The sequence below is a fragment of the Euprymna scolopes genome, chromosome 3, assembly GCF_053919585.1.
Source record: "Euprymna scolopes isolate OS-2025 chromosome 3, ASM5391958v1, whole genome shotgun sequence".
Lineage (NCBI taxonomy): Eukaryota > Metazoa > Mollusca > Cephalopoda > Sepiida > Sepiolidae > Euprymna > Euprymna scolopes.
In genome coordinates, this window is record NC_136484.1 from 171,797,357 (window position 1) to 171,810,151 (window position 12,795).

A 12,795-nucleotide genomic window follows, 5' to 3' on the forward strand; every position below is an offset into this window, starting at 1 on the left:
AAGTTAAATATTTTGAGATTGTATTCATAATGGTGCAAAATTCTTTAATGAATGCAAAAATCTTTTGAAATAATTCCATTTTTTACGCATGCTATAAAACAAATTCGATGAAAGTAGAACTTATATAAATTCAACTTTGTCACAATACTACGTTTCTTAAATTTTGAAATGAGGATTAATAGTTTGTTTTATTTGGATTAGTCGGACTACTGTTTTCAAAGACCCATGGCATAGTGGATCAATTACTTGGTAAAATTAATTTATAAGGCTTATAAATCTTTTGGAGGTTGATGGTTCAATCCTTAGTGTGAGTGATACTAAAAATACAATTGCAAATTATTTAGGATTTCTATCTAGTCATGGCTGACAGAAGGAGAACATGCTATCCCATGGATTAAATAAAAAGTTCCGTTCAAAATTCCGTGCAGATTCCCAAGTTTGACGGAAATATTCTCGAGTTCAACAAGATATGCCCGAAGAAGGTCAGAACTTATACCAAAACGTTGTATGATTGACACTCAAGATGAAAACAGAAGTTTGAATAATATGAGAAAATGCTAATTGTATAGTATGATACCATTATTCGTGTCAACGATTAATTGGCAACAATTTATTCATGGATCCACACATATCAAGGATGGGAACGAGTTGAGGATAGGAGTTAAACAGATTGTCAGTTACACAATAAATGCCACCATGCAAGTACTGGAAACAATAAGTATAATGAGGCAGAATATTACTTAAGAGAAATTAATTTTCTAAAACGGCTTAACAAGTATTTGCTTACATTAAACTTGAAAACAACCATGTTGTAGGTGGTTGAAAATCAGCCTTGTGATATTTTGGTTCCACAGATTGGATGTTTTAGAAAAGAAACTTTGTTTATGCAATTTCCATTTTTTTGTTTTTTTGGGGGGTACAGAAAGACATAGAGAGAGAAGGAGGTGGAGAGAGAAAGGGAAATTCATTTTTGTGATTGTAGCTAAACGAGTTCTTGCTGTGAATATTTAACAGCAGGGTAACAAGGATTGGAACTCAGTCGAGTACCTTCCATAGAGATAACTATACATTAGAGAGAAAGATAAGCAACAAACTCGATTTTGTGCCGTGAACATATAAACAGATCCAAAAATGATTGATCTGTTATAAAACAAGGCCGATAGCCATTAGTCGCATGCTCTCGTGTAATGAATGAATGTGTGAATGTAGGATTGACATGAAATTCTTAAAGATAAACTAAAATGACCGAAAAATGGGCTGAAATGACTTAAATAATTAAAAAGTAAATGACTTAGAAATACTTTAATGAACTTAAGAATGAATTGAATGACTTTGAGACTGACTGGTTGTAAAGTGGGTGATCATTTTACATTAAATTAAATTGAAGGGTTGGTATTTATATGCTCCCCCACCGAGCAAATTAGGCACAAGGCCGATTTTTAATGTGAGGAGTGAAGGGGAAATGGGGACCAACTCCCCGGAGCTGAATAGTGACAATTGGTATGAAGGGTTGCCCCTACATTGACCAAGGTCTTATAAGTTGGGTTGGTATTTATTTGCTCCCCCACCGAGTAAATTAGGCACAAGGCCGATTTTTAATATGAGGAGTGTAGGGGAGCTGGATTGTGACAATTGGTATAAAGGATTGCCCCTACATTGACCAAGGTCTTACATGTGGGGTTGTCCCCACATATGGTCTTTGCTTGCAGTATCTCCGGGAACAGATACTACACTTTGATCTTGACCAAAAGACCAAGAAAAGGGTATTTATTTGCTCCCCAACCAAGTAAATTAGGCACAAGGGCAATTTTTAATATTAGGAGTAAAGGAGAAATGGGAACCAACTCCCCGGGGAGTAGGGGAGCTGGATAGTGACAATTGGTATGAAGGGTTACCCCTACATTGACCAATGTCTTATATGAGGGGTTGGTATTTATTTGCTCCCCTACCGAGCAAATTAGGCACAAGGCCAATTTTTAATGTGAGGAGTGAAGAAGAAATGGGGACCAGTTCCCCGGGGAGTAGGGGAGCTAGATAGTGACAATTTTTATGAAGGGTTGCCCCTACATTGACCAAGGTCTGCTGGAACAGATACTACTCTTTGATCGTGGCCAAAAGGCCAAGAAAAGGGTATTTATTATCTCCCCTACCGAGTAAATTAGGCACAAGGCCGATTTTTAATGTGAGGAGTGAAGGGGAAATGGGGACCAACTCCCCGGAGAGTAGGGAAGCTTGATAGTGACAATTGGTATAAAGGGTGCCCCTACATTGACCAAGGTGTTATATGTGAGATTGACCTCACATATGGTCTTTGTTTGCAGTATCTGCTGGAACAGGTACTACACTTTGATCTTGGCCAAAAGGCTAAGAACAGTATCTATTAAGAACAGACCTTTGATCTTAACTAAAAAGGCCAAGAACAAAAGTGTTACGGACAGACTGACCGACCGACGGACTGATGGAGTGACTTATGTGATACTATAAAGTGGCTCTGGGGTGGAATCGAGCCACTAAGTGCTGAGGGGGAAGAATAGACAAAGGAAGTGGAAATAGCTTAGAATAAACAAAGAAATCGGAAAGATCCTACAATCAACAATAGATAGGAAATAGCTTAGAATAAATAAAGAAATCGGAAAGATACTACAATCAACAATAGATAGGAAATAGCTTAGAATAAACAAAGAAATCGGAAATATCCTGCAATCAACAATAGATAGGAAATAGCTTAGAATAAACAAAGAAATCGGAAAGATCCTGCAATCAACAATAGATAGGAAATAGCTTAGAATAAACAAAGAAATCGGAAAGATCCTACAATCAACAATAGATAGGAAATAGCAAACAATAACAATAGAAACCTAAGGATAAAACAGGGAAGGGCAGCTTCCGGGTAGCCAGGGTGGGGTGGGCGACCTGAGAGCCGAAGATAGAGGAGACAGGCAGTTGAGATCTAGATGCGCTAGACGACGGATAGGAGTTGATAATGACTACAGTTGAACAGTTATAGAGTTGACTGTGAAACAGAGATAGACGAATGTAACATTAATAGGACGGGGACAAGACACACACACACACACACACACAAGTCCAACAGTCAATTTATATGTGAACATTGGCGTTTATGTTTTTCCTTTCTTTGTTCATATTTGTACTTTTGTGATACCACGCGTGTGTCTCCACCGACAGTCACCAGCGAGAAAATGACAATCCGGCCATGAACAAAAAATCCACGGTACACGATATTGGGAGTCGGCGATCTGACAAGGGAGTCACACATGGCGTTACACTTATAGAGTTGCTTGCATGCGACTAAAAATATGTTTAATTTAATCATGAAATGATGAACATTTTGAAGTTGGTTTTGTATTACATAAATAAATATTTTACAAACAATGATTGGTTCCGCATTAAGTAGCATGAAAAAGGGTTGATATGCCATAAAAGAAAACAACCAAACCACATGTTTCTATAATAAACTCTGACCATTCATTTCAGTTTAAAATAATAATTATCATTCTACAATATGAATTTGGAACAAATGCTAAGGCTAATAAAGACACATTATTAATAAGAAGGATTTGAGTGTGCTAACTCTTAGCTGGTATTTATCTCTCTCCCACGATGAGAAATGTGACGGAAGAGTTGAAAAGTGGGACTGAAGAGACGGCGTTCCTGTTGAGGGGCATTCTGACCTGCAAAAAAATGTTTGGACCATCAGCATTCCGCAGTAGGGACGTCTCGGGCGATTAGCAATAAACTAACTCCTTTTCAAAGAGAGAAGGCAGAGTGTGGGAAGGTGGACCTCCTACATCTGCACAAGGCCAGCATCTAATCTAATTTGAATATTGGCTTTTATTTTATTTTGCCTATACTGTAAAAGAAGAGTGCCACGTGTGGGCATTTTATCATTGGCTGATATATATATATATATATATATATATATATATATATATATATATATATATATATATAATTTAAAGGAGATTAGAATAATAGTCTAAAGAGCTAAGTGTATTTTAATGTAATAGTGAAATTACTAGTTTAATTAAAATACAGGAAATGCTCGTTGTAATTTAGATATATAATAAGCTCGATAGTTAAATGTCCTAGAGCTAATTCAATATTAAGTAATGTGATTTATAATTTAAAAGTTTTAAAATTTTTAAAATTTAAAAATCAAAATTTAATTAAATTAAAAATCAGTTTCATAAGAAGGAACAACAACAAAGTCAATTATCTGTACGATCGTTTCGGAAATCCGTGCTTTTTATTTGTGGTATACATGAAGTCACGTAGAATAATTATACAGTTTTTTTGGTAAGCACGGTCTCCTCATCAGCAAATTTAGGAGGATTTCTATTGAATTGAAAAGACACCAAAAATAAACCTAGCATTAAAAGTAAGGCAGATGAATCTTTTGGTTTTTCTTTTTTTGAAATCAGGAACTGTATTTAAAGTAGTCATTTAGATGTTTGCTATAGCTTTTTATTTTATTGAATATTCAATAAAATAAAAAGCTATAGCAAACATCTAAATGACTACTTTAAATACAGTTCCTGATTTCAAAAAAAGAAAAACCAAAAGATTCATCTGCCTTACTTTTAATGCTAGGTTTATTTTTGGTGTCTTTTCAATTCAATAGAAATCCTCCTAAATTTGCTGATGAGGAGACCGTGCTTACCAAAAAAACTATGTATAATTATTCTACGTGACTTCATGTATACCACAAATAAAAAGCACGGATTTCCGAAACGATCGTACAGATAATTGACTTTGTTGTTGTTCCTTCTTATGAAACTGATTTTTAATTTAATTAAATTTTGATTTTTAAATTTTAAAAATTTTAAAACTTTTAAATTATAAATCACATTACTTAATATATATATATATATATATATATATATATATATATATATATATATACATATATATATATATATATATACATATATATATATGTAAGTGTTTTTAACATATTTTATTAACTGTTTGATCATATATATATATATATATATATATATATATATATATATATATATATATATATATATGAGCAAACAGTTAATAAAATATGTTAAAAAACACTTTGAAATGAGTTAAAAACATATTTAATCTGAAAAGGAAACACTAGATAAATGGATAGTCCTTAATCCGCGGAGTTTCGAAGAAATACTCTCCTTCTCATCAGAGGGTAGGAATTAGCAAAATGCGGGATTGGATTTTGCATGCAGAAGTATTTGATGAAACAACAAGTAAGTCAAAGATCTTACTTGAAAACAAAATAAGTTAAGCAGAAGGAATATGGTAAAGAAAAGGGTGATTACACATGAATAGTCTGGTGGAAGATAAAAAATCCAGTGACGGTAAAATCCAAATGTAAAACTTCAAGAAAGTTAAAAGAATTTCCATTTGTACAAGTAAAATCCAAGGAAATCCCGTAATTGGAAGAAGATGGTCCATAATAATCCAAAGGCAGAAATCCATGGAATAATTCACAAACATGTGTACAAGGAAAAAAAAATAATATTAATAAAAGAAAAATAAGATGTGCTTTTCACTCTACTTCCGAGACATATCTATAAATAAAAAAGATCTGGGAAGAAAAAAAATGATAAAGTTAAATATAAAATAAAATAAAGGGAAACAAAAGTCAAAACAACCCAGACAGGAAATGTTAAAGGCGCGAAAAAATATATAGGGCAAAATAATATAGGTCAACTGAAATGTACAAGTCATCACTTAAAAATATCAGCAAGAGTTATTAAACGACACTAAAAGGAAAATAAAAAAGGGAAATAAAAGTAAATAAATAAATATATAATAAATAAATAGAAAATAAAGAATAAATAATTAAATAAATAAAATATAATAAAAAATAAAATATAAAATATAATATATAATATAAAATAAAATAAAATAAGAATAAAAAAAAAGAATATAAAAAGAATAAAAATAAAAAATAAAAATCATTTAAGGGGAGAATATGGCCGGTATCTGCAATTTCAAGAAAAAAAAGAAAAGAAAAGTAAATTCATATAGTAAAATTTAAGTAAATATACATACAAGATATGAAAGTGTGGGTAGATTGATATATTAGATAGATAGGAAAGTTTAAAGAATAAAACAGAAAATTCAGATAAAAAACCGGCCATGCAAAGAAGAGATAAAGAATTAAAATAAAGGATTATTAAATTATAAAGTATTAAGAAGTATGTCGAAAAACGAAAAAGTTAAAGAAAAAAGAAAAAATATTTTATATCTATATAAAAGGTAAAAGTAATAACTATGTAATTTCAAAATTGCCATAATTAAATTTGGACTTAAAGAGATCAGTTCATTTTTAGAATTTATTATATTGTTACTTTGAGGGGAAGTACTTATAGTTATAGCTTCGTTTGTACAGAGGCGACATGACTTAGAGCCTGGAGTATAAGACTTAACTTTTTTTATAATAGTCCATTTGATTGAGAAGGGGGTATTGTTAGAGTTAAGTTTTTTGAATAAAGTGGTTAGAGAAGTTTCTTGGTTATTATTAGAATTATGGTTGTTAAAAGAAGAAATGTGGTTTGATATTCTTTTCTTAATTAATGTTGAAGTAGTCGGTTTTAAACATGTTAAATTCCATAAAAAAAATGAAGTTACAAAACGGAAAGAAACTGAGACATGTACATGCGTGCATTATGTTTTTTTATAGCTCATTCCTTGATAAAAAATACTTGACCTGAAATCGAAACCGAAATCTAAGGACAGTGCGTTAAGTACGATAACCACTAGACCAATTTGTCGCGATCAATGTGTTTTCAAACCTCGTAAAACAAATGGGAACCAAATAAAAATCTGATGCCCCCCCTCAAGCACCGATTTTTCAATTTCGACTCCTTTTTATCGGATGAAAACGGATGAAAAAGTTTTCCAAATGTCTGAATACCTTATATACCAAATTTCAAATATGTAGATCAGAAATTCGTTGAGTATATCGGTTGAGAATTGCCCTCATATACGAATTCTCACTTTTATAGATATACTGACAGGGCGACACGCGTTATTCGGTCGTAAAATATGCATAAACATATTTGAATTGATATAGAATTCTTATTTATTATAAACAGAAATACCGCAGGTATTAAACGTAACATTAAATTTCTTAAAAAGAAATGAAATAAAAAAAATGGAAGGAACCTGAAATATGTGCATGCGAGTATTATGTTTTTTTTTTCTAAACAGTTCATTTCTTGTAAGTAAAAAACAAATACTCGAGCTGAGATCGAAACCAAAACATAAGGACAGTGAGTCAAGTACGATAACCATTAGATCAGCTTGACACCATCTATAAAAAGTGTTTTCTTAATGTGCTTATTCTTAACATAAAGAAGCTTTAATTTTTTCCGGCCGAACGTGTGCATTCATGAAACATTTGACAAACAAATAAAAATTAGACGACCCCCACGGACCAATTTTTCAATTTTAACTCCTTACCAGTTCTTATTTCTGGATGAAAACAGATTAAGAAATTTTCGTCGTGTCTGAATCCGCTATATACCAAATTTCAAGTTTGTAGATAAAAAATTCGTCGAGTATATAGGTTGAGAAGTATCCTCACACACACGTTCTCACTTTTATAGATATATGATGATGATTGCAACGTCTTGTCAGACGAGTGCCACTCCCTCAGACACTTAAAGTCCATGAGGCCAAAAATGATTTTTTTTTTTAGTCCTACCGGTAAATTCACACGCTCAAGCAGGCATGACACTGAAGACGGTCAGTGAGATCACTTATTACATGCTTCCAGCATTTCAAGCCTCCACACGTCACAACTTTTCCATCACCACAGGACCATTTTTATAGACAAACGCCCGAGGGAGTATCTATACACAGATGATGTTACAGAGTCTTAGCTTTATACGACAGCTAAGTCTCTCTCTCTCTCGGTTCAAAATGTTGAGATACAGCAACAAGCAAGAGCAAGATAGCCAGCAACAAGTTAAACTGCAGACCAGCTTAATGCGGGCACTGGTCTCCCGTTTTATGGTTTTTTAAATCAGAGATTTGCTTCTCCTAGAAAGGTTGCCTTCACCACGGCTTACGGGAACTCTCTCCACCCCAACACACACATACATACACACAAACACACATGGTGCTAGTTGGCCATTGACCTCGAAAAAGGGTTCATTCGCCCTTTGGAAGGTCTTGTTTTTAATCCTTCAGGGAAACTAGCCACCCTCCTCATCAAACAAGTTTGGAGGGGGAACCAGTTTAGTCGCCGGTGACCCGAGCATGAGGCAGGTAGTACTGGGCTACATGGTACCAGTAGCATATGACATGACCTGACACACTTATAGATATATAGATAGATATATACGTGTGAATACTTTATTTGAGCTAAGATGAGCGTTTTCACTTTTAATTTCATGTCTCTGAGGTGAAAAGAAAGTCGCTTTGTACAATTAATGCAATTGTGGTAACTTTGTAAGAATGGTTATTGCTTTACGCTTGCTAAGAAAATAGCTGGCACAAGAAACAAAAGAACTTAGTGACAGTCGATTGAGTGCATTTGAAGAATCGATAGACACAATTGGGAATTCCTAATTTGAAAATAATAAAGTCTGTTACTGGCAATGGAAAATGATTACTGAAGAAAAGAAGAGGGGAGGGAGGGTGTATAAGAAAGAGTTGAAACAATTTACAGTCACCTGTCTTTAATTTGTTTTATATCAAAAAGGGTTAGAGAGTTTTAATTTCGTGTTCTATCTATTGTAGTTCACTTGAAATCGTTACAACTTTGCGAAAGTCTTCAGATAATAAAACGCAAACTTGCACATATACGTAACTACCTCGGATTTCTCACACTTTCCTCTACTTTAAAACCAAGATAAAATTAAAATATTTGATATTTCATTTTATCATGTATATAGTGACGAATATCTTGTAGTCTCCATTCCAACACGGGCCCTGTCGGTGGGGCATTAGAATACGCCGACTGCCCCCCTGTAGAGGGTAAAAGTCCCTCAATGGGGGTCCTGGATATGACCTTAAACTATATCCAGTGATGAGGCCCCAGCTTATGGGCTTTGGGGAGTGTGGAGCCACCCTTTAATTACCATTGCTCCCAGGACCACTCTGACCCGGAGTGGTAGTCCCAACTATGGGTTAAATAGAAACCGACGTGAAAAAAACAAATATACTCTATTAAAACAATTTTTCTTCAAAATCTTTGGATTCGGCATTAAATAACCCGAAAAGGGTTGATATGCCGTAAAACAAAAACAACCAACCAACCAACCTTTCCAACAAGAGCACTGCTATAATGATTATATTGCGTAATCGCGGATAACAAGAGATAACACGCTGATAAAGAGCCGTCTTTATTAAGACAGTTGATGAAACGTCGCTCTCTCTCTCTCTCTCTCTCTCTCTCTCTCTATATATATATATATATATATATATATATATATATATATATATATATATATATATATATAGTAATTTATAAAATATATATTGCTTAATTGCCATGTATATATTTTATAAATTACTATGGCTGGACTAAAAAAGAAAACATGAATGGGAGCATAAATTACAAAAATTTAGTAACCCTGACTTAATTGTATCCAAAGAAATATCCCCCTCCTAAATCTATCCGAACGCCCGAAGGAAACCTCCTACTGCTTCATCTTCAATTCCAATCATATGTATGTATGTATGTATGTATGTATGTATGTATGTATACTACCAGGGAGACCCGACGTTGGCCGGGATTGAATGAGGATCAACAAATGTTCGACCCTCTCATTCTTTTATTGTCATCGAAATCGATGTAATCGCCCATGAAATTAATTGATTGATTGCTCTAGTTATAAACTACTCCGTTACTATAATGATATAAGAATTTTAGTTAAGTTTACCAAAATAATCCAAGATGGCAAAACTAAAGTATATTATAAATATTGAAGAGTTAATGTTCATAAAGTAATATCAACCAGATATAATAGCTCGATGAAACAAAATAGGAAATAGAGCTTATAATAAAAACAAGTAGTTAATAAAACATGTTAAAAAAACACTTTGAAAATTAAAATTAACTAACTCACCATTCAATTTTTTTTCTACTTCACTCATTCTCCCAAAATTAGCCCAGCCTTGACAGTCGTCTTAAATTCTTTTTTCTACTCACATCTTACCTTCCTTTTAATAATATTATTTAAACTCATTGCCTTTTCCTTGCCCCCATTTCTGAATTATTCCATGGATTTCTGCCTTTTGTATTACTTTGGACCATCTTCCAATTATGCGATTCCCTTGGATTTTACTTGAGGAAATGGAAACTTAACCAACTTTTTTGGATTTTGATTTTTAGATTTTACCTTATTAGATATTTTACCCTTCACCAGATTATCCATTCACGTGAAATCACCTTTTTCTTCACCATATTCCCTCTGCTTCACTATTTGTTACCAAGTAAGATCTATGACTTGTAGTTTCATCAAATACTTTTGCAAGCAAAATTCGATCCTGCATTTTGCTAAATTCTACCCTCTGATGAGAAGGAAAGTATTTCTTCGAAATCCCGCGGATTAAGGACTATCCACTAATTTTGCGCTTCCTTTTTAAAATTAAATACGTTTTTAACTCTTTTGCAAAATGTTTTTAACATGTTTTATTAACTACTTGTTCTTATATATATATATATATATATATATATATATATATATATATATATATATATATATTATTTTATTAAATTTGGTAAACAAAATTACAATTAGTCGCAGCAATAAATCTACTGTTCCAATCAAAGAAGACTTCATCATCCGAAAAAACAGCCTCTGGTCTTAGTCAAGGAAAGATCTTTAATGAAAATGTAAACCAAATATGAAAAAAGAAAGTAAAAGCAAAAAAAGAATCATTTGGTAAGGACTTATATATATATACTAGCATGAGTACCCAGCGTTGCCTGGGTTTACATACAGTTCCGTTTGGAACACACCTGCTACACTAATCATTTTCATCATGGGTAACATGGATACCCTCACAACAATTCCATAAATAAAAGAACGGATAAAAACATGTAAATTTAATCATTCCTTAAAAGAAGAAGTACCTGATACTCTCTCCACCAGATATTTCGGCAGAATGGATACAGATAGAAGAAACTATTTCCCGGATATTGAGTACTATAAATACCCACCTTAAAAATAAATAATTAAAAATAAATTATTAGAACTTTTGTTTCACTAAAGATAACAGCGAATTCCCGCGTGATCGCAAAAATAAATAAATACATAAATAAAAATAACCAAGTAGATAGAACTCCTAAAAAAAATCAACAATTAATTTCAAAACAATTAAATTAAATTTTTCATCATTTTATGCTTCTAATGTAATCTCCCTCCAAAATAACAAAAATGAATTTGTCATATGCTGGGGTTCATTTTGTTTATAAAAGTGTAAGGTGAAAGTACAGAATGGTGTCATAAAAATTAATTAAATTTATAATTATTTTATGTTTCAAATGTAATTCCCACGCCCACCAAACAAAAAAACTGTATTTGTCATGTTTTGCCCCATCCATCTCGATCGCTAAATTTGAAAAAAAAAAAAATGCTAGAGATGATATATCTCGTTGAATACTTTGTGGTCAAAAATGGGTGTTCATTTTTAGGTTAAATTTATATAGAAAAGTGATCCCCCACTTTTAAATGTTAATTTTCTTTTTTTCGAAATTACTTCTTTCATATTATTTATAAAGATTGTTTAAACGTACTAGGGCCCCAAAAAAGTAGGTCACGTCGTAAAAATTTACCTTTTTTTTAATTAGAAATTAAAGTTTGTAATCGATGAGATTAACGTGAAAAAAAAGAAAGAAAGAAAAGTGTAAATTGTGGAATTCAGAGGGGGGCAGTAGATGCTATTTTTTTAGGTATTAAACAACGATAGCTGTTTAAAGAATAATAACAACAAACAAACGAAATGATCGGAAGATTCTAAGGGACAAATAACTCTAAAAGTTTCTTAAAAATTCGATGTTGAAATAATAATTCCCCACAAAATAAATGTTATCAATATAATTATTGTTTAAAATGTATTAAAAACAATTTTAAATAAAACACTGAAAACAATTTTCTCGCTAGAAGCATTAATTAAGATACCGCTATTTAATAAAATCGATTTTTCTTAATGTCATATGCAAATGACATAATCTTTTTATTGTATCTGGTTTCCAAGAATTAAGCTATATATAGAAATAAATGAAAGACTAAAGTAAGGAAAATTTTGTATATATTAATCAAATTGTGAACAAACAAACAGACAGGATTACGGATTTATATATATGTATATGTGTGTATGTATATATATGTATGCACCTATATGTATATATATGTATGTGAAGTGGCATGATGTGGCCCTCACTTGAAACCACACCAAAGAGCATAACCTTAGCCAGAAATTTAATTTTCGTCTCTCTGGAAACGTCCCTATTATCTGTATTTGTATTTCAAGGGTGTTGGCAATGGCCCTGTTGTCATAACTTGTACAGCTGTGCATCTTCGATCTCGCTCATTGAAAATTCTGTCACTTTCAGACATTATAGAAGGCTACTATCGCTCTTGGGAGTTTTACACAACTGGTCAACTAGTAAATGGTCTGTTCCACCCTGCATGACATGTTTTCAACAACCTTTTGCTATCTTCAGATGTTTCAAATACTTGAAGAAAACCAAATATAGTCATATCTTCTGAGGGGGGGATACTTTTATTTTTTATGATTTTTGGATGGAGTTAGATCTAGACCCTT